Source organism: Dermacentor andersoni, chromosome 5 (assembly GCF_023375885.2).
Source record: "Dermacentor andersoni chromosome 5, qqDerAnde1_hic_scaffold, whole genome shotgun sequence".
In the NCBI taxonomy this organism is placed as follows: domain Eukaryota; kingdom Metazoa; phylum Arthropoda; class Arachnida; order Ixodida; family Ixodidae; genus Dermacentor; species Dermacentor andersoni.
This window is the reverse complement of record NC_092818.1, coordinates 169,122,954-169,147,146: the sequence shown is the minus strand read 5'-3', so window position 1 is coordinate 169,147,146 and position 24,193 is coordinate 169,122,954. Positions and strand designations below refer to the sequence as shown.

The 24,193-nt window shown below is 45.1% G+C and overlaps 1 protein-coding gene across 7 annotated transcripts in view; it reads left to right on the top strand.

Annotated features, from left to right (window-relative positions):
* LOC126531607 (uncharacterized) overlaps positions 1-24,193 on the top strand; it is a 95,808-nt gene that overhangs the window by 47,481 nt on the left and 24,134 nt on the right. The window lies entirely within an intron of this gene.

The window sequence follows — 24,193 nt, the reverse complement described above, 5'->3', positions numbered from 1 at the left end:
ATTTTGAGACTATCATCATCATCATCATCATCAGCCTGATTACGCCCACTGCAGGGCAAAGGCCTCTCCCATACTTCTCCAACTACCCCGGTCATGTACTAATTGTGGCCATGTTGACCCTCCAAACTTCCTAATCTCATCTGCCCACCTAACTTTCTGTCGCCCCCTGCTACGCTTCCCTTCCCTCGGAATCCAGTCCGTAACCCTTAATGACCATCGGTTATCTTCCCTCCTCATTACATGTCCTGCCCATGCCCATTTCTTTTTCTTGATTTCAACTAAGATGTCATTAACGCGCGTTTGTTCCCTCACCCAATCTGCTCTTTTCTTATCCCTTAACGTTACACCTATCATTCTTCTTTCCATAGCTCGTTGCGTCGTCCTCAATTTAAGTAGAACCCTTTTCGTAAGCCTCCATGTTTCTGCCCCGTACGTGAGTACTGGTAAGACACAGCTGTTATACACTTTTCTCTTGAGGGATAATGGCAACCTGCTGTTCATGATCTGCGAATGCCTGCCAAACGCACCCCAGCCCATTCTTATTCTTCTGATTATTTCACTCTCATGATCTGGATCAGCAGTCACTACCTGTCCTAAGTAGATGTATTCTCTTACCACTTCCAGTGCCTCGCTACCTATCGTAAACTGCTGTTCCCTTCCGAGACTGTTAAACATTACTTTAGTTTTCTGCAGATTCATTTTTAGTCCCACCCTTCTGCTCTGCCTCTCCAGATCAGTGAGCATGCATTGCAGTTGGTCCCCTGAGTTACTAAGCAAGGCAATATCATCAGCGAAGCGCAAGTTACTAAGGTATTCTCCATTTACTCTTATCCCCAATTCTTCCCAATCCAGGTCTCTGAATACCTCCTGTAAACACGCTGTGAATAGCATTGGAGAGATCGTATCTCCCTGCCTGACGCCTTTCTTTATTGGTATTTTGTTGCTTTCTTTATGGAGGAGTACAGTGGCTGTGGAGCCGCTATAGATATCTTTCAGTATTTTTACATACGGCTCGTCTACACCCTGATTCCGCAATGCCTCCATGACTGCTGAGGTTTCGACTGAATCAAACGCTTTCTCGTAATCAATGAAAGCTATATATAAAGGTTGGTTATATTCCGCACATTTCTCTATCACCTGATTGATAGTGTGAATATGATCTATTGTTGAGTAGCCTTTACGGAATCCTGCCTGCTCCTTTGGTTGACGGAAGTCTAAGGTGTTCCGGATTCTATTTGCAATTACCTTAGTAAATACTTTGTAGGCAACGGACAGTAAGCTGATCGGTCTATAATTTTTCAAGTCTTTGGCGTCACCTTTCTTATGGATTAGGATTATGTTAGCGTTCTTCCAAGATTCCGGTACGCTCGAGGTCTTGAGGCATTGTGTATACAGGGTGGCCAGTTTTTCTAGAACAATCTGCCCACCATCCTTCAGCAAATCTGCTGTTACCTGATCCTCCCCAGCTGCCTTCCCCCTTTGCATAGCTCCCAAGGCTTTCTTTACTTCTTCCGGCGTTACTTCTGGGATATCGAATTCCTCTAGATTATTCTCTCTTCCATTATTATCGTGGGTGCCACTCGTACTGTATAAATCTCTATAGAACTCCTCAGCCACTTGAACTATCTCATCCATATTAGTAATGATATTGCCGGCTTTGTCTCTTAACGCATACATCTGATTCTTGCCAATTCCTAGTTTCTTCTTCACTGCTTTTAGGCTTCCTCCGTTCCTGAGAGCTTGTTCAATTCTATCCATGTTATACTTCCTTATGTCAGCTGTCTTACGCTTGTTGATTAACTTCGAAAGTTCTGCCAGTTCTATTCTAGTTGTAGGGTTAGAGGCTTTCATACATTGGCGTTTCTTGATCAGATCTTTCGTCTCCTGCGATAGCTTACTGGTATCCTGTCTAACGGAGTTACCACCGACTTCTATTGCACACTCCTTAATGATGCCCATAAGATTGTCGTTCATTGCTTCAACACTAAGGTCCTCTTCGTGACTTAAAGCCGAATACCTGTTCTGTAGCTTGATCTGGAATTCCTGTATTTTCCCTCTTAGCGCTAACTCATTGATCGGCTTCTTATGTGCCAGTTTCCTCCGTTCACTCCTCAGGTCTAGGCTAATTCGAGCTCTTACCATCCTGTGGTCACTGCAGCGCACCTTACCGAGCACGTCCACATCTTGTATGATGCCAGGGTTAGCGCAGAGTATGAAATCTATTTCATTTCTAGTCTCGCCGTTCGGGCTCCTCCATGTCCACTTTCGGTTATTCCGCTTGCGGAAGAAGGTATTCATTATCCTCATATTATTCTGTTCTGCAAACTCTACTAATAGCTCTCCCCTGCTATTCCTAGTTCCTATGCCATATTCCCCTACTGCCTTGTCTCCAGCATGCTTCTTGCCTACCTTGGCATTGAAGTCGCCCATCAGTATAGTGTATTTTGTTTTCACTCCACCCATTGCCGATTCCACGTCTTCATAGAAGCTTTCGACTTCCTGGTCATCATGACTGGATGTAGGGGCGTAGACCTGTACAACCTTCATTTTGTACCTCTTATTAAGTTTCACAACAAGACATGCCACCCTCTCGTTAATGCTATAGAATTCCTGTATGTTACCAGCTATATTCTTATTAATGAGGAATCCGACTCCTAGTTCTCGTCTCTCCGCTAAGCCCCGGTAGCACAGGACGTGCCCGCTCCTTAACACTGTATATGCTTCTTTTGGCCTCCTAACTTCACTGAGCCCTATTATATCCCATTTACTGCCCTCTAATTCTTCCAATAGCACTGCTAGACTCGCCTCACTAGATAATGTTCTTGCGTTAAACGTTGCCAGGTTCATATTCCAATGGCGGCCTGTCCGGAGCCAGGGATTCTTAGCACCCTCTGCAGCGTCGCAGGTCTGACCGCCGCCGTGGTCAGTTGCTTCGCAGCTGCTGGGGACTGAGGGCCGGGGTTTGATTGTTGTGTTCATATAGGAGGTTGTGGCCAAGTACTGCACCAGGGTGGCCAATCCTGCTCTGGTGAGGGAGTGCGTTACCGGTTCTGGTCACCGGCATCAGGCCACACTCCAGGCCTGTTTACGCAATTTTATCAACACGCGGATTTTTTTTTTTTTTTTTTTTAATCCGGTGGAAAATTGCGCGGCACCGAGATTCGAACCACGGACCTCTTGCACGCGAGGCGGGTGTTCTACCTCTACGCCACCGCTGCACACTTTGAGACTATACACCACATCAATTACCATAAGGCGGAGAGTTTGCAATGTCATTTACAAGTCGCGGTTAATTGCCTCTCCACAATAGATTTCTGTTCATTTTGTTACTGCTGAAGTTTCAGAGTCTTGCAACGAAGAAGAAAGTTATAAGCGCAGTAGCAGTGCGAATTGTTGAGTTATCAAAAATCTAAAGGCTTTTGTAAAGAAGGCGTCAATTACACCAGCAACGAGGAAGGTATGTCCGGGTTTTGTAGTCTAATTACCTCCTTGACTGACCTACGGCATATCATCCTGGCTTCCATTTTTCAGAAGCGATAGGATTTCTGCCCGAATATGCTGCGTGACATTTCATGCTGAGAGCATTTAAATACCTAAACTGCATTAGTTGCTACCAAAGGAGTACCTGTTGCCTGGTTTGTATACATGTACACGTAAGTTTAAGGATAGGATTGTGCTGTTTGCACACCAACCAAGAACAAGGCGTAGGAGACACCACGGAAACCACGTTTATCTCGCAGAATGGTGACCTCTTTGTTTATCCAGCCATGCATAAGACGCTGTTGTCAAATAAGCTATTACATAATAGGAAATACGTAAGTTGGCAATGATGAGCTTGTATATTTTGCACTTGTTGAAGTCCTCCACCGTGCGTGTTTTTCCTTGTACTTCTCACTTTTGTGAACTCCCAAATACGTTTGATATCAAATAAAGCTTAAGATATTAGATCACCACCCGCCTTGTTCTCGCCTTCGTGTAACGTCTTACGGGTTGCTCTTGTTCGCAATGAGCGCACAGAGCGGCGCGCTGGGTTCGTGGTGTGCAACATACATGTAGGGTCGTTGAACACCTGGCGCAGCTAAGAATGGTTTTTATATTATGTAGTGCTTACCTCTAGCACTTGCAATGTGAACGACTACGAAGAGGAATGACGAAGCATCAACTACCCACCCATTTCTCCTCCCAGTGAACATGTTTATGTACAAGCTGAGTCGAATGAAATATAGGAAGTAGCAAAGTTCATGACATGTGAGAACACTCTTGGTATTACGAAAGAGAATGGTAGAAGGCGATTCGACCACAGTTTAAATCGATGAAGGACAGATTCTTTCTGAGAGAGTTAGAGATGAAAGAGCGGTGGAGTCATTGTGCGCCGCTCTTTATCTCCTGACTGCTCGCGTGAGGTTAGCAGGCGGAACTCATGACTGAAATTATTTTACTGCACTATATTCGGGAACGACTAACATATTGGCGCATGAGGAAGTGTTAAAATATTTTATAATATTTTCAGGGATTTAACATATCAAAGCTATGATCGGATTATATCTGGCTTCGGATATAATCCGGCTACAATATCAGGCTTCTGTACTAGATGTCATCGGTTTGAATTTGACCGTTGGACAACTTCATGGAAGGATTTATTTAAAAACTCGCGAATAATTTCACCACAAGGGCGACACAACGAATGCGACAGCATATTTTAGAAAATACGAATACTTGTAGCTTTAGTGGCAGTACGAATTGCAATAAACATAAGCTGGCTAAGCAAACGTGCGTGGCGTGACGTGCGCAGATACACATTGACAGAAACAACTCCATGGCCGCGAGCAGCATCAGCTAGGCTCTTGTCGGCGTTGTCGCTTAATCTCGGTCTGTTGTGCAGCGCCGCGTCTGGGCTCAACAGGGGTTGAGCTGCACAAACCCCGTACTGACAGGTATTGCCATCGCTATGTGCGGAAAAATGGTGGCACATGCTGGCAGGGTCTGAGCAGCAGTGTTGCAGTTTGTTCCAGCTAGCAGAGCTGTCTAACTCGAGGACTTAGAATACAGTCACTTCTTTTTATCATTCTGTGCGATTGCAACACGGACACGCGTAGACATATTTCGCCAACTGGCGTTCACATTCTTACGCAAAGGGACAGCGTACAAGTAAGGTGAGCGATTTTCTTCAGAAAATGTTTTAAGACTAAAGGAATCAGTATATTTATGTGTAATTTTTGACGACGGTGTGACATCGCGATATGTTCATATAATTGATTTTGCAAGAAGTAAATGTGGCAAGCGCCTCAACGCACTCGCACGCGGCAAATAATTAGAGCGACTGACAACCAATTTTCATGGTACCCGCTTTTTTTAGTGCAATGGGAAGCTTACCGGCCAGAGCGTCTAATCATGAAGTAGTAATGCGGAAAACGACGGGGATCATTTTTTATCGGAAGTTTTTGATCTGCAGTGAGGATGAAGTCGTTCACTAGAAGCATGCTGAAAACGGTGATAGGTGAGCGCGACAGCGATTATACAGCAGCACTTGTGGGAGGCAGACGACCAGAGCGGCCGTAGCTGTGAGAAAGTATTATTTTGTTTATCAAGTTGAGGTTCTTGCGATTCATGTTTCCCAAAGTTCTGCGATAATAGCTACATGGTTTTGCATTTTCCTGTCCAACTGCTTTGGTATTTGACTATAGTCAAAACGAAACCAAGCGCATCGAAAACGAAAAGACGCTTTTACACTTGATACGCGGCCCGTGTTGCTGTAGCCAAGCATGCGCTTCTGATTTCCGATGTCGTCGCTCGAAGACCTGAGCGAGCTGGAACAAATAATTTCATATCGCATGCGTCCTCAGAATTTAGATCCTCACGAAGTAACACCCGAACATCATATTTCTATAGAGGAAAGCGGCAGCGGAAGCGACGAATCCGACTTGTACGACAGGCCACCATCCCCACCACAAGCAGCGTGCCTGGAGAATGCCGATTGATAAAGACCCGCTCACACTAGGCCAACCGGACACCGATTTCAGTCTGCCGGCTGTGGGCGACAGCGTTTTTCCCTTCGTGTCGGCGCATCCATCACACTGTATACCGACGCCGACTATCTGCCGACGGTCGGTGGAGAGCGCGGCGTCGGTACAGTGTGAGAGGCGCCGACACGTAGGTAAAACACTCACTCATTTACGGAACAACTCCTCGATGGCATCTTGTATCACAGGGAGATAATAAAATTAGCAGTGGCTTAGCTCGGCTTTGCCAGGATATACGTAGCGTGAGCTGAGGCACCTCGCTCAGCCTCCTGGCGACGCCGCTTTGCTAGACGTTCCTCCCTTTGCTCCGGTGTCTCCGCAGCACGTTCAGCCTTCTGTTCGTTCTTCCTACGCTCAGCCGCTAAATGTCAGGCAACTACTTCGGGATCAGATCAGTTAAGCTTATCCGTTCTTCTCCCACGCTGAGCAGCAATTTCGTTCTCCTTCTCCATGGCTATACCACACTGGCAATCGCCCCGCTACATATACTGATACCTCTGCGCATGCGCACAAAATGAGAGGCGATAATCAAGCGGCTCCGGTGCAGCGTCAGACTTGGCTACTGCGCAACGGAGGCGCACAGCTGGGCACGTGCCGGCGCCAGTGCGTCTGCCGCGGCTATGACGTCACTCCTCTGGAATGCACGTCACTGCACCTCTTTTACCGTGTTTGCCTATTTTGGTCTGGTCGTGGGGTGGCCGTCTGAACGACTCCGGATGCTGCTGCGGTGTTTGTAGCGGTGTCGTGGATTTGAATAGATGCTACTCCAGTCATGGGGCCCCCTGCGGTGGTACCTGGCTGCAGTTTGGCTACCCTAAGACTTAGGTTGGCCACGTTGTTTTCGAATTTGTCAAGTCTCGATATTATGGTCGAGACCACCAGCGTGAGGTTGCCGACGCTTCCGCTTGTTCTTTGAGCACATTTTGCATTTCCGTTAATTTCTGCCCTAGGTGTGCCAGATGTGATCCGGTTGGGCTGCTAACGGCCGGAGCTAACGACCGGAGCACGTCCATGCGGTGGTCCAGTCTGCCGCATTGAAAGCACAGGTCGAGTTGTTTTCTGTACAACGTGCACCTGATGAGTGCGCCTCCCTAGCGGACGAAGGAGAAAACTTTCAGTCCGGAAAACAGCACGATAACCGTGGTGGTATTGCTGAGTCGTTTCGCAACGATTGCCGTGGGATTCCTGGAAATAACAACCTGAGCGGTGATGTCCCGGGATAAATCTTCGAAAGGTATAACCCTAATGACTCCTTTGGAAGTTAAGTCGGGTGCCGATTCGTATGCGTTGGTCTCATAGGCCTGGCCGTTGATCAAGAGGCGCTCGACTCTTTGGTATCGGTCTGCGTTGGCTTCACTGGGGGTACACACTACGCTAATGTACGTTGAGGCACACGGTGTCGTCTTCCCTGTGCTCCCCGGGTATGCCAGCAGCTTCGTAGACGCACGAGGCTACTCGGGCCGCTCCTAATTCGCCAATCTTGAGGCCTCCCTTTGGGCGAATGATGATCTTGAGACCACCCTTCGGTAGATATGGCATGCGGCTGGCCTTGATTAGTAATGTGGAAAGTTGGACTAGTTGGTGAGTAATCATCATACCTTGCTGGTGAAGCAGCGCACTGACACGGACACAGTGAAGACACACAAGAGTGTCGAGTGTCGCCTTTTCTTGTGTGTCTTCACTGTGTCCGTGTCAGTGCGCTGCTTCACCAGCAAGGTATGATGGCCTTGATTAACTGCTGTTTCAGCTTCTGCACGCGCTTCTGCTTGGTGGCGAGGTGGGCGCCCAAGCTGCTCGTATCGGATTTCTCCATGGCTTGTTTTTTCGAGCCGACGGTACTCCAGCCCGTGCCGGCCTCTAATTCTTCTTGGGAAATGTTCTCCCTTTGCACGATAACCTCATTCTTATATATTAGCGTCCCGCATACAGCCTGCATAACTTTAGGAAAAGCACCGCTTCTCGAAAGGATGTTGTAAATATGCTTGAAAACTGGGGTTGCAGTGTCAGATCCGTATTTTACGGGGCCTGCTTGTATTCCACCTGTGTTTTTGGTTCGGCTATTATTCATTTATTTAAGACAACAAAATTTTATGGACAACTAACTGCATGGGGCGAAAAAACACAAACCCAGGCAACAGTTAAATTCTTTGGGATCACGCATACAACATACAGAACAGCATACGTTTCACAAAAGGACAAGCTCAAAATAAGAATCCGAAGCAGATAATTCAATATAAGGCGCTCCTGATTAAAATTCCGAACACGTAGCACTCCTTGCAAAAGTTTCTCGGTAAAGATTACTGTTGCGCAAGCTCCCGCGGCGACCGTAGCTTGCGACGAGAGGAGCGACGTCACTAGCCTTTCGTATATAAAATAACCAGCCTAGCAACTGATTTCAGTGCTGTTGCTGGACCGCTATTGGCGGCGGCGGGCTGTCAAAATTACCACTGCTCGAATTACATTAAGCTATACCATTACTACCAATGCTCTAAAGCAATAAAACAATGCATACACCCATCAGTCGTTCTAGTGGTGGTTTTCAACAGCTTGCCAGAAGAAGCCAGAAGAAGATCGGCACGCTAAAGAAAGTACTGCTGCCATCGCGTGTCGCGCGGCCAATTCGCCGATCTATAGCTGAGCTATCGTTGCTGCCGCTGCATTTCCGGCTGTCGCTTGACGAGTCCAATAAATCTCTTCACATTTGATGAAGGTACTGGGTACGCATTGAAACCTGGCACTTCGAAGCAGGACTGTGCCATCCATTCCGGTGTCACGTTACGCCGGACTATACCCGCGCTTTAGCTTGTTCGTCCAAATGCGCTCTTCACCTCCGAGCGGAAACAGAATAATTTGATGCTCTGCTTGTGGAGCGTAAACAACCAGATGCAGAAAACCCGCTTGACTCTACGAAGTAGCCAGCAAACGTGCGAGAATTGGTAGCTGATACACGTTTAAAAGGTACAAGCAAGGGATGAAGGGAAGACGGGCGTTGGTCCTGCACAGTCTAAGTCATACGTCTCTTCCGGCAAGTTGTAATGGCGGCGTTGTTCTTTCTTTTCTTTTTTTCAGTTTTGGTCAGAAAAAACATCAATATGTGGGAGCATTTTGTGACGCGCCCACTCGCATTTCAAGCGTAAAATTTTCCAACAAGGCTAGAGATTTCAGATTATTTATACTGTATGTATAAATAATCTGAAACTGGGCTTCTTACGCGTTCGAAAATTTTGTTGCAGTTAGCTTTTAAGTGGCGCACGCAAGGTAACGTTTAGCATTAACTCATCCCTTTAGGATCCCAATAAATGCTGAAGAACCTAAACATCGGCCGTAAACGTTACCACCAGTTATTGTCAATTCATGCAACCAGTACAGTACATCGATTCACACAGTGCGCGGGATCCAGATATTTTTCATTGGGCATACAAAGATTGTGAAACGTGTCATATCAGGCGCGCTGCTTTAAAAAAACGCCCTTCTTTGGTCATGTGATAATCAAGCAGTAAACAGCTTCAACGCTCACAGCGACTCTCGACAGCCAGTTTTCCCAACGACTGCGTGAGAAGCACTGCGGGGACAGCCTTGCACTGTTTACGCCAATTATTCGCCAGATCGGGAAAAAAAATTACAGATCAAAGCTTGTAGTAAGCGCGTATTTCATGGTCTTTCCCACAAAATGAAGGAGGCTACAGGACGCGCCTTTTCGCAGCAAAGAACAAACTTGGGTCACTATGCCGGATTGTCAACAATGCAAGCTCGATGAAAACAGTCACACAAGGCAATTTTTTTCTCCCTAAACAAGTCGGGGTACGGCGCGCGACTCTTGTGTGGCCGTTCTTACATCGGGCAAACGAGACGTTATTCCATTCCAATGCCCTGAGAGCCTGATCAGAGTGCTGGTGTGAGCCGAATTATCAAATTGCGCGCGTCCTGAGGACTTTTCGCGAGCAACGAGCATGGAAAGCTTCATGTGCCATCGTTTTGTCTGCGAGGCTCAGCGATAGGAATCCCAATCGCTTGCCTGCGAGATTAGGCAGTCATTGAGCTTCAAACTTTGTCACCGTTCTGATTGTTAAATGCGTAAGCATTTCTATGCTTACCCGACGAGAACCCTGTCCTTCCGTCCACCCCCCCCCCCCCCCCCCCCCGCAATACGACCGCATTCGAGATAGCGCCCGCAGGAGCGAGCGAATTCACCTTCCTGCAGCCTCTCGCTTCAACGACAACGAAGCAGCGAGAACACAGCGCTCACGGAGCCCCCAGCAGACGCGTCACTCTGCCACTTTCGCAGATCGCTTTCAATATACGGGCCCGCGCGTCTCTCTTCCATGCTAAGTATGCGGTGAGAACACAGCGCGCGAAGCTATCAGCAGTCAACACTCTTTGTCGGCATGGCAGATCGCTTTCCAGGTGCGGCCTGCGCGGAGGTGCCATACGAAGCCGCCGCCTGAGTACATCTTGTCACGGTTTATAATGGTTCGACGAGGATGGATAAGGTACTAAAGAGCGACAATGGCTTATGTTGCTGGGGCGTTATCAGCGCACCTGGCGGCACCGCCACCTGCAGTACTTTGCTTTGCTCCTTGCGCCGCTATCCATACCAGTTCGAGCCGACACAGCACTGTCGTTTGTACCGGCCTGATTGTTTCATAACACTGATAATGACACCGGGCTGAGTGGAGATGAGCAAGTGGCACAATGCTTGCGCATGCTTAGACAACTCCCAGAGTTTCTGCGTGAATTTTTGTACATAGATTTCTTTTTCTTTTTTCTTATCCTTCTAAGGTTTATAAGCCACCTATCACTAGATAAAAAACAGCGCATTGTCTTTTCTCTTCCTGTTTCATAAAGCGATTTACTTTCTCCGCTTTTTAACGCTGTTTGCTTTCAAATAACGCCAAACAGCTTCTGAAAGTGGGTGAACTCCGAGGCATTCGCATGGTGTAAAAGCATGTGAAAATTTGAGTTTTGTTCACGTCCCCTTAAAAGAAATTGTGAGAGACCCGTGGTAATTTCAGTGGCGGTATTAAAGGATAGGGGAGAAATGAAGAAAATATAAAAAGTGAGTAGGAAGTGGGGACATTGTATCATTTTTAATAGTCAAACGCAGCGTACATTGCGAGGATGCTACAAGAATGCGGTTTAATTGTTCCTTAAGCATAGCCCTGTAGATGATTTGTTGTATCGGTGGTCTGTAGTGCAGCATACTCAAGAAAGCTTTTGAACACCCATCTGAGTAGCATAGATGCAGCCTCTGCGCTGATAAGCACTTCCTGCTGTGCGCCCCCATGTACATCGGCAGTAAAACCATAAATGAGGGCTACAATACCACGTGAAAAACTCAATGTGAATTCCCTGCTGAAAAGAGATTTTCCAGCCAGATATTCAATTATCATTAGCTCTCCAAATGAACATTTTCCAAAGCAGCTGAAAATATGTGGACATGGCCGTTTTCAGCAGGAAATAGAATCAAGCTCAGCCAACCTTCCAGCTTGAATTAGCACTTCAAGTGGAAGTTTTCCCGAGCCCGATGAAAACAACTTGTTGCAGCGTCTTCCAGCTGGAAGTGGTATCCATAGGCTGGAAAGTGGCAAGCATTCATCATCATCATCATCATCATCAGCCTGGTTACGCCCACTGCAGGGCAAAGGCCTCTCCCATACTTCTCCAATTGCCCCGGTCATGTGCTAATTGTGGCCATGTTGACCCTCCAAACTTCCTAATCTCATCTGCCCACCTAACTTTATGTCGCCCCCTGTTACGCTTCCCTTCCCTCGGAATCCAGTCCGTAACCCTTAATGACCATCGGTTATCTTCCCTCCTCATTACATGTCCTGCCCATGCCCATTTCTTTTTCTTGATTTCAACTAAGATGTCATTAACGCGCGTTTGTTCCCTCACCCAATCTGCTCTTTTCTTATCCCTTAATGTTACACCTATCATTCTTCTTTCCATAGCCCGTTGCGTCGTCCTCAATTTAAGTAGAACCCTTTTCGTAAGCCTCCAGGTTTCTGCCCCGTACGTGAGTACTGGTAAGACACAGCTGTTATAAACTTTTCTCTTGAGGGATAATGGCAACCTGCTGTTCATGATCTCAGAATGCCTGCCAAACGCACCCCAGCCCATTCTTATTCTTCTGATTATTTCACTCTCATGATCCGGATCAGCAGTCACTACCTGTCCTAAGTAGATGTATTCCCTTACCACTTCCAGTGCCTCGCTACCTATCGTAAACTGCTGTTCCCTTCCGAGACTGTTGAACATTACTTTAGTTTTCTGCAGATTAATTTTTAGTCCCACCCTTCTGCTCTGCCTCTCCAGGTCAGTGAGCATGCATTGCAGTTGGTCCCCTGAGTTACTAAGCAAGGCAATATCATCAGCGAAGCGCAAGTTACTAAGGTATTCTCCATTTACTCTTATCCCCAATTCTTCCCAATCCAGGTCTCTGAATACCTCCTGTAAACATGCTGTGAATAGCATTGGAGAGATCGTATCTCCCTGCCTGACGCCTTTCTTTATAGGGATTTTGTTGCTTTCTTTATGGAGGACTACAGTGGCTGTGGAGCCGCTATAGATATCTTTCAGTATTTTTACGTACGGCTCGTCTACACCCTGATTCCGCAATGCCTCCATGACTGCTGAGGTTTCGACTGAATCAAACGCTTTCTCATAATCAATGAAAGCTACATATAGTGGTTGGTTATATTCCGCACATTTCTCTATCACCTGATTGATAGTGTGAATATGATCTATTGTTGAGTAGCCTTTACGGAATCCTGCCTGGTCCTTTGGTTGACGGAAGTCTAAGGTGTTCCTGATTCTATTTGCAATTACTTTAGTAAATACTTTGTAGGCAACGGACAGTAAGCTGATCGGTCTATAATTTTTCAAGTCTTTGGCGTCCCCTTTCTTATGGATTAGGATTATGTTAGCGTTCTTCCAAGATTCCGGTACGCTCGAGGTCATGAGGCATTGTGTATACAGGGTGGCCAGTTTTTCTAGAACAATCTGCCCACCGTCCTTCAACAAATCTGCTGTTACCTGATCCTCCCCAGCTGCCTTCCCCCTTTGCATAGCTCCCAAGGCTTTCCTTACTTCTTCCGGCGTTACTTGTGGGATTTCGAATTCCTCTAGACTATTCTCTCTGCTATTATCATCGTGGGTTCCACTCGTACTGTATAAATCTCTATAGAACTCCTCAGCCACCTGAACTATCTCATCCATATTAGTAATGATATTGCCGGCTTTGTCTCTTAACGCATACATCTGATTCTTGCCAATTCCTAGTTTCTTCTTCTCTGCTTTTAGGCTTCCTCCGTTCCTGAGAGCTTGTTCAATTCTATCCATATTATACTTCCTTATGTCAGCTGTCTTACGCTTGTTGATTAACTTCGAAAGTTCTGCCAGTTCTATTCTGGCTGTAGGGTTAGAGGCTTTCATACATTGGCGTTTCTTGATCAGATCTTTCGTCTCCTGCGACAGCTTACTGGTATCCTGTCTAACAGAGTTACCGCCGACTTCTATTGCACATTCCTTAATGATGCCCACAAGATTGTCGTTCATTGTTTCAACACTAATTTCCTCTTCCTGAGTTAAAGCCGAATACCTGTTCTGTAGCTTGATCTGGAAGTCCTCTATTTTCCCTCTTACCGCTAACTCATTGATCGGCTTCTTATGTACCAGTTTCTTCCGTTCCCTCCTCAAGTCTAGGCTAATTCGAGTTCTTACCATCCTGTGGTCACTGCAGCGCACCTTACCAAGCACGTCCACATCTTGTATGATGCCAGGGTTAGCGCAGAGTATGAAGTCTATTTCATTTCTAGTCTCGCCGTTCGGGCTCCTCCACGTCCACTTTCGGCTATCCCGCTTGCGGAAGAAGGTATTCATTATCCGCATATTATTCTGTTCCGCAAACTCTACTAGTAACTCTCCCCTGCTATTCCTAGTGCCTATGCCGTATTCCCCCACTGCCTTGTCTCCAGCCTGCTTCTTGCCTACTTTGGCATTGAAATCGCCCATCAGTATAGTGTATTTTGTTTTCACTCTACCCATCGCCGATTCCACGTCTTCATAGAAGCTTTCGACTTCCTGGTCATCATGACTGGATGTAGGGGCGTAGACCTGTACAACCTTCATTTTGTACCTCTTATTAAGTTTCAGAACAAGACATGCCACCCTCTCGTTAATGCTATAGAATTCCTGTATGTTACCAGCTATATTCTTATTAATCAGGAATCCGACTCCTAGTTCTCGTCTCTCCGCTAAGCCCCGGTAGCACAGGCAAGCATTAGTGGGAGCTTTAGACTTGCACTATAAAATTTTGATATCCTGCTGTGCGATGTCCAAATTTAGTCCTAGGTGGCGTTTGTCTACGAACTAAAATCTTTTATTCTTTCTGCAACACAAAATTATATTTTTTGCTTCATTCCATTTATGTTTGTCACGGCTTCAGTTACACCCAGGCGCACCTTTCATCATGATCGGGATCGATCACGTTTGAAAGTGTCCCGTGTGACTATCTTTCCAAAGCAACTACCAGCAAGAACGGCCACTTTTATTAAACGTTCAATAGCCAGAACGTAATCACACAAAATGTCGAATACACCCCTTTGGATAAAACATAATGACCGAGCCAGGGAGTGTACGACCAAAGCACTTAAATTTATTCTGACCTTACAAAGCGGAGTTTCAAGTAACTTTTTTTCTTTGTACATTGAACCGGCGACAGAATAAAGGAATGGGTACGGTTGATCTTTCTTTAATAGAATTAGGTAGAACACGAAAGTTAAACGTGTCTTCACGACTGCTGTTGCATGTTTGCTTCGTGGACTTAAGGTACGCTGCAGCGAAAGGCGCATGATTTACGGCTTGGCGACCATGTTGTAGGTTTGCATCGCGCGCGGCGTCCTGTTGGCGAGCGGTGTCCTGCTGCCGAGTCGCTTCGGCGACGCTACGAGCATTTTGGACCGGCTCCGTAGTGTTTTGGGCAGCCTGTTGAGCTGCAACGCGCTCAGCTTCAGGAATGCGAGTGGCAGAGTTCGCAGCGCGCGCCGCGAACGCGCAAATGAGTCCTAGCAGCTACACGCTGCTTCGCACAAAAGACAAACCATGTGCAGAAACTGCGTCGTCACCTCAGAAGAAGGCCTACACCGCCTACATCAGGCTACACCACGTTGGAGCCTCCGCTTCGCTGAGAGTATACCGAAGCGCTCACTGTCTACGCTCGCTATTGTCATGATGCAGTACTTCGCTTCATCGCTCCTAGATGGCGGCGCTATCCCTTCCCCCCCCCCCCCCCCCCCCCAAGATAGTGTCCCTCTATAATTTTCAAAGTAGCGACATCTGCCGCACGCGCCACCTAAAAAGTTCCTGTAGCAGACGGCGCCCACACTAAACCGTGGCGCCGCTGCATTCGTGAGATGAAAAAAATATCTGCACATGCGCGGAAATAAACCTACTGGTACCTGAGAGCGGGGAAGAACAAAAGAAGGGCCCAAACTGCTAAATCTGGTCCTTTAATTTCAAATGAGCGCTGAAAGATAAAGGCTCAAGAGAGCGCAATGAATGCTTGATCGCCTCGATTCCGCATGTTTACAGTTCCTTTCCGCTCAATCACCGCGCAAGCCATGGTGATTGCTTGCGCTTAATCCCGTTTGCTCTGTGAATTCTTTTGCTTCTAAGCGTGCTCCGTACACATAGCGGTTACTTTGAACGAAGAATTCGTGTAAAAAAGATGGCTGACAGTCGCTTGAACCGAAAAACTTTCGACATAACGTCACTGAAACGTGCGGCCCTCGCGGCAACTAAACAACGTCCAGGGTGCGTATAGAAACGAGTGCGCCAACAGTCTTCTTGCCGCTGAGTGTGTCTGTCGTGTAGCGATTACACAACGTCTGTTGTGTTTTGTGGTTCAGTGCTACGAGGTAGTGCAACCGTCGAGACATTCTGAAGCGGCGGTATGGGTCGTGTCAGCGAGTCTCCTCGATCGTGTTCGGGCTGCCAGCGCGATCTGATCTCACAGCAAACCAACATCGAGCGTAGTGTGTGCGCGTGTGTGAATGCGGTTGACTGTTCTCGTGAACAGGGCGACGTCGCCACGTAAACTTCAATCATGACGCGCATTGTTGTGTTTATGCCTTTTCGCCTCCGTGCACCGCTAAAGCCACATAAGAATTAGAGGGCCCTTATGCGAAACGCACGCGGATTGTCCTAGCTATCACTGCACTGTGTTTTGATGGCAATCCGTGTGTCGCTATTGGTGTTTTTCTTATATTAATTTGCAGTTGTGTGTTTTTCATCAGTAAAATGGCATCGGTGATTACTGAAACATCTTCGAGTGTAAGGGAAACTTGGAAGGAACGAGCTCGCAGCTGTATGTAGTATACTTTGATATATTGTATTATACTTTATTATTTGATGGCCACTAGCAATGGCTATGCAGCACTTGTTTTCAAAAGCAGAGTAATGCAGGCACTTAGGTATATGTTTATTCACGTATGCAATACAGAAAATAAGATTAGGATATTGGAAATAACTTTTTGGACATATTGAGAGTTGGAAATGAGAGTTGGAAATGACTTTTTGGACATATTGTAAAGCGCCGTTGACAACGCACGCACTAACACAGGAAAGTGTGAAAGTAGAATTAGCTGCTGAAGGTTGTTATTTTTTATCGCACGTAACGCAATGTGAATATTTGTCAGTGAGTTAATGCGCTTCTGCCCCACTATTTACTTGCATGCTAGGTTATACTGCACTTGATAAGTCAACGGGCTCATAATGCACTAAAATCAACAATCTCCACAAACATCGGCCATCAACATTAATGCGCGCGAGTGAAATACTATCACAGCTCGACACACGCACGTGTATACTTTCTATCGCACCTTTGTTTCGTTGTATGTTACTTGCCTTCCATAGTCGTGCAGTTACCGACGGTTCAAAGTCCGCCCGTCCAATTCTGTGCAGCCATACTTTTTTTCTGATTAGGTTCTGGTTGCCGCGCAGGATGCAAAATAACTTCTTGCCATCCTTCGTCCGGTTTTGGCATCCAACCACACAGCAATTATCGCAGCAATGTGAATAGCACAACAGGCGAAACGCACGGACTTCGCCCGGCGCGCAGGAATTATCATGGTGGAAGAGGGGCGGAGCAAGGTTACATGCCACCGATCAGCCTATCGCTGGCGTCGTCGGCTGGATGAAAGCCTTTCGGTACTTTAATATTATTGAGGGACCTTATGTCAAGAGAAGGAGTGATGATTTTGTGGCGGATGGACGTGCTTTTCAGGGCTCCGTGGCAGCGACAAAATCATAATTTATTTGTGCATGCTTTTAGCTTGCTTCTGTGTTTGATTTGCTGCTTTTGGCCTTGAAATAATAATTTGGCAGTTTTCTTTAAATGGTCTCTCTCTATTTTCGTGGGCGCGAGTGTGTTTCGTGTACTTTTGGTTTTGCAGGATAGTCAGAGCGTCCTTTTGCAGCACGTGCTTCAACACATGCTGTGTTGAATTGGCCTAGCTATCACAAGCTAACGCCGTAGATCGCCGCAAGGAGCACCCTCTGTTCAGCGCGTGCCGACTGATCGGTGTTACAAGCATCGACCAACCAATCGGCGTGGGCCAGCTGTTGCCCTGGGTCTTTAAGTGCGGATGCACCCTCATCTGTCCTCTTAGTTGGCAGCAGTGCGCAGGCCGCGCGAGCATCTAATAAAAGTATTCTGCTTTTGCAGGTAAGCACCCGCTAGTAGCAACTTCTTGTTCTTTCTACGCACTGCGCACTGCTGCCACACTTACAGTTCCCACTTTTTATTGTTCAATTTGTCATTCTTCTTTTTTTGATATGTCTAGGATTTAGCAAACGCCTTCGACCATTTTAAGCGTGAAATGAGATTAGAACTTCGTTCTGTGAAAGAGAGCATGAAATTCTGCAGCGACACTTGCGATGAGACGAAGAAGATCACCCCTGAGGTTAAGGCACTGAGAAAAGAAGTTAGCGAACTTGTTAAGTGTAATGAAGGTATGAGGAGCGAGAACAAGCGGTTGACACGACAAGTTGAAGAGCTACAACAGTACACGAGGCTCAACAATTTGGAAGTAAAGGGTGTCAAGGGAAATTCAGAGCCTGTTGATGTCATAAAACAAATTGGTGAAGTTGTTGGCGAACCAGTCAGTGAATTAGACATCGACACATGCCACCGCATTCCCACTCGGAACTCGGTCGAGACGAACATTATAGTTCGTTTTGTTCGACGAGAAAAAAGGAACATGTTCTTTTCTAAGGCAAGGAAACAGAGACTTAATAACAGTATGCTTGGTTCCCCGGATGGAGGGGCTGTCTATGTTAATGAGCATCTATCTCAGTTTAATAAGCAGTTGTTAGGTGCTGCCATTGCACGTAAGAAATTAGTGTCATGGAAATATGTCTGGACTATAGGGGGTAAGGTGTTCGCACGTCAAAGTGAACTGACTGACGCTCTGAGGATCACCGATCATGGTGATTTGGAAAAAATGACTAGGTAAGGTCCGTTCCCTAAGATGGACTGTCACACCATCATGAACTGCGAGCCAACTTGTGCTGGCTATAATGTTGAAGATTTCAAAACGAAGCTCGGCTCTCTGGAGAAAGAGGTCAGTGCTATTCCTTTTAATGCTCAAAGTATCAAACACAAGGGTGACCATCTGAACTTGTTTTTTGCGTCCACAAAGCATAAATTTGATTTTTTGGTGTTCACAGAAACATGGCTAACATCCCATGAGGATCATCCTCGCTTTGACAATTACACTTATAATGGATTATTAAGGCTTCGCTGCAAGGGTGGTGGTCTTGCTGTGTATGTAAATAAATTGTACAAACATTCTGTAATAGATGAATTTTGCGAACTAGATTCTAATGTGGAATGCATTACTGTATCTACTAGAAATGTAGTGGTCGTTGCAATATACAGACCTCCCACCGGTAACAAACAGCACTTCTTCGACTTCGAAAATTTACTGGTGTATCTCACTTCTACCGGATGCGTATTTATTATTATGGGTGACATAAATATTAACTTATTGTCGAACGATTCATGTGCAACGCAATTCAATGATACCGTTGCATCATTTGCCTGCTGGAATTGCATATCTTTACCCACAAGGGTAACTGTTGAAACAAGTAGTCTACTAGACGTATGTATTGCAAATCTGTTGTCTAACAACATTATCTCTGGTGTCCTGTTCCTTGACATCAGCGATCATTTGCCAATCTTTTGCTTCCTGCCTGTCATTCACGACACAGATGTGAATGTCCCACGGTTATACAGAGTAATTAATGCTAACACGATGAGTGTGTTCAAAACATTAGTAGAAAGTTCACATTGGGATAATGTGTACGATACAACTGACGTAAACAAAGCATATAATGCATTTATTAAACAGTTTCTTTGGTGCTACGACACTGCCTTTCCACTAAAAGAAACTAAAACTTGCAAAAAGTTTAAACAGCCTTGGATGACTCAGGAACTGTACAAGAGAATTAAAACGAAAAGCCATTTGTATCACAAGTTTATCAAGAGCCGTGATGCCAATACCCTCATTGAATTTAAAAAATACAGAAATAAACTTAACCAGGATGTTAAAATATCTAAATCTACTTACTACTTCTAGTCTAAATCTATTTATCTCTAAATCTAAATCTACTTACTAGTCGTTGTGGTGTGAACATCTCATCTTGTCCTTTGTGTTTTTGACTGGTTTTCTCGTTCAAGTATGTACCAACTGGCCCAGATTTCAACCCTTCTACTTACTATATTGATCGGTTTACCAAAGTACATTCTGACAGTAGAAACGTTTGGCGTGAAATTGCCTTTTTAACTAATAAATGTAATCCAGACCCGCCCTTTACTATTATGACAGTCAATGGCGAACTTACAGGCTCTGATCTCGCAACCACTTTCAATGCTTTTTCATTAATGTAGCGGATTCTGTATGTACGCCATCAATACCAGACGCACTTTCTAATCTAATCACTCCCTTACAAAATTCTATTGCGATTATGCCAACTACTACTCATGAAATAGCTTCATTAATACATAAGGTAAAAAATCATGTTTCACCAGGGCATGATGGTATACTAGCGGTTCCTTTGAAGCATGTATCTTCTTTAATATGTGACATCTTGTGTTACATCGCAAATCGTATGTTAGAAAGCGGAGTCTACCCAGATCGGCTGAAGATAGCACGTGTATGTCCAGTTTACAAAAGTGGGGGGAAAGAATGACATCGAATTATAGACCCATTTTTGTTCTACCCGTCATATCAAAAGTTTTTGAAGGTGTCATTATTACTCGTCTCGAGAATTTTTTCCATAAGTTCAGTGTTATTACTTCCTCGCAGTATGGATTTCTTAAAAACAAATCAACAGAGCAGGCGCTTTTCACAGTAAAAGAAAAATTATTAAGAATATCGAAATGAAACAGTACACTCTTGGTCTTTTCTTAGATTTCCGAAAGGCATTCGATTGCGTTCATCACAATACCCTGCTACGCAAGCTCAACAGTTATGGCATACGTGGTATTGCATCTGACTTGATAAAGAACTATTTAAATAACAGATTACAGTATGTTCAAGTTAATGGCATACCCTCAGAGAAATTGGCAATTCAGCATGGTGTTCCTCAAGGATCTATATTAGGACCGTTATTGTTTTTAGTATACGTAAATGATATCAATAGCATATCCGAATCGCCTAATCTGGTCATGTACGCTGACGATACGAATATATTTTTTTCATCCCACTCCTTGTCCCAAATGGAGGCTACGGCAAATGCATATTTAAGAAAGCTACATAACTGGTTATTGACGAATAGGCTAAGCCTCGATTTATCAAAGACTAACTACATAATTTTTCATCCTATTAATACAGTAGAAAGTATCACTCTGAACATTTTCTACGAACATACTGAATTAAAGCGTGTTTCAAACCAGAAATTTCTTGGTGTTTGGTTCAATGAGAATCTTTCTTGGAATTTTCATACCACCAAATTAATGTCTGATTTAAGTAAAACAGTCGGCTGTTTGTATAAGATATCTCATTTGTTGCCCCCCTGGTTAAAGATATCCATGTATTAGGCACTTCTGTACTCAAGGTTATCTTACTGTATCCTTGTATGGGGAACTACAACATCCAGCAATTACATCAAACTAATTTCAATTCGAAACGCGCTATGCGTGCTATTGAGGGGTTTCATGGCAGACCTTCAGATTTACCTACGTCACCGCTATTTCAGAAATATGGCATCCTTAAAGTAAAAGAAGTATACAACTTCTGTCTACTTAAGTACATCCATCATCATAGATTGTTCTTTTCTTGTCCAGATAATTCCAGCAGCCGTTATGCATTTCGGACGAAACGTAAGCTTGTTCCTATCACACGCATCAATTATGGCAAGCAAACACTAAGCTACCAGATTCCCACGGTAATAAATAACTTTCCCTTTGAAACTGAATATTACCTTCCACAAAAACATTTTAAATCTACAATTAAAAGGTACCTATTGGAACAAACGGAATCATATTTATTTAGTCGACATACTTTGTATTTATTTTACTACCTTTCAAATGTATTTTTTTTCCATAACGCACATGTTGTAAGCTGTGTGATATTGTTTCTGTGTTTTAGGACTGATATATTTATGTTTGTAAAAAAAAATATATTGGTATCTTTATACCGCTCATACGATAAGTTGTGTATTCAATTTATTTTTTTCTTGAACAAATTTTGTGCATGTTAACTTACTGCTTCAAGCTTTTACAATACTTTAGAAATTCATTGTGTATTTGTTGTGAAGTGCTTGTGCACAATGCCAGCTGTTTTACGGGTGACCGGGACCTTGTCAGGCTCTTGCCTTTTATCTTGGCGCCCTCTTTTCGTTGAAAAGAAAATAAACTTTCACTTTCACTTTCACTACGTGCAACCGGGTGGGACGTTAAGTCTTTATAGCCTCTAAATCGTAGCTAGGAAGTGACAAGAATAATAACTATTAGTGGTTTTACTGTGTGTGCTTTGGTATCGGAAATATTGCTTTAGTAGGAAAGTAAGAGCGTGGCCGCGTGGTTGAACACGTGGGGATACGTTTCATATCTTAATTCTGTGCGGCATTGATTGCTTTTAAAACATTGTTGAGAATTACTTTGCGACATTTTAAGGATTTAGAGCCTGTGCGTATCGGTTTTCTGCTAGAAGGCAAGTGCTCTGCAGTATTATAGTATTATAGTATTTGCATTAGAAAAAGCCGTGCAATACATGGCAATAAAGCCGGCAAAGCGTGCAGTGTGCGGGGGGTCCCTCAAGGCAGATGAGGGGACGGATGATAATGGAGAGGGAACCGACACACTATGATTTTGGTGCTAGGCTGGAGAAAATGGGGGCTTTCCAGGAAGAGCTTGTCAAACAGGTTGAAGAGCTCAGAAATGATCTAAATAGGGAGCGTCATGCACGGAAGGTAGTGAAAGAAAAACTTCAAGCAGCCGAGGGAAAGCTGAACAGGGCCGCCATTGGGAACGAAAATGGGCGTGACAATGGAACGCAGTCCCCCGACGTGACAGGAGAAGTAGTGTCACATGGAATGCATACAACGTGGGGAGGAGCTAGCTGGAAAGAGCGGCACCTACCTTGAGGCCGCCACACACAAAAAGCAGGAACGCAGGGGTCAGTGCCCCTTGTCGAATCCGATTCATGCGGAAAAGGACAAAGGGAAGCAGGGAGAGGTAAGAGAGAGTGAAATGGTGATTATTGCCGGCGACTCAAACCTGGCTAGGTGCTCAGAAGCAATTGTGGAGAGGGTAAAAGGCGATAAAAGAGTGGCGGTAGGACATCTCCAGGAATAATGCAGAAATTCTCCTATCCGTTGACATGAGTGCCCACATACAGGATTTAGTGGCTATACCGACAAAAACGGGAATTCAATTCTAGGTATTTGTGCGCAACATAACCTCATTATCGACAATACAGGGCATAAATGTGAAGGGCAGATTCCGTGGAAAGTGGGAAACCGGCAATCGACCATTGATTACTGTCTGATGACAGAAGGAATTCATGATAAGATGAGAGAAATGGTCATTGACGAGGAAGGGTATATATATAGCAGCACAGGGAGGGACCATAAACGCATCATTTTGAATATCTAGTTGGCAAAGAGAGAAAGGTAGGCAAAATGGCCAGTCCACATTTTAACGGTGCACAAATAACTAATATAGTCGTTAGAGTCGAGGAAGAACTTGGCAAATGGCCAAGGAAAGAGTAAGAATATAGTGAGCTTCTAAGTGTAATAGCGACAGACATACGGAAAGAGAAACAACATGTTCGTTGGAAAGCAAATAACAAATAACAAAAAGCAAATAACTTGCGATAGCAAATAACAGTTTATATTCGCATTGGTTCGGGACGTTTGTTGTCTGAGTAGTCTTGCATGTGACATGGGCCTCTAAGGCAAATTATCATGCAAATATTTGCTTTCGATAGCAACTAACACCTAGTATTTGCCTACTTTACATGAAATGTTGTTTAAAAGCTCCTGTGAGTAAAATGGCTAATCAAGCAAAAAACAGCAAGAAGCCGCAAAAAGAAGGCGGGCGAAGACGCGCAAGCATGCTTCAAGGTATTGAAGGCAACAGCCGTCATTCCCGGCAGCGCGACAAATGGCGGCACGATACTGCTCTTCTGTAACTACAGATGCTTCATGAAGGTGCATAAATCTGCATCTTGCTCGCGCATGTTTGCTTACATCACCAGTAACTGGTGCAAAACAAAGTTGAATGAGCAACTGCGTGTCTTTTCAGTCTCGCTAATATGGGAGAGGCCTATAGTGTACTTTTCCATATGAAGAAAGTCGCAGTTTCGCCCGAAAAGCGAAGCATCGCTTGTGATAGCAAATTAGTAGACAGCTATACGAAGTAAAGGTATCTTTTTTATTGGCCGTATAAATTTCTAGGCATTCGCTTAGTAACTAAATTAACATGCATATTGTCACGCAAGCACAAGCAAACATGAACACATCTCACTCGATGACTGCGCCTGCGCACAGTCCCTGTCAAAACGCTGGAGTGAGAAAGCACGGCAGCCGCAGCGAGCGAATTCATCTTCGTGCTGGCTCTCGCTTCAACGCCAACTAAGCGGCGAGAACACAGTGCATACGAGTGC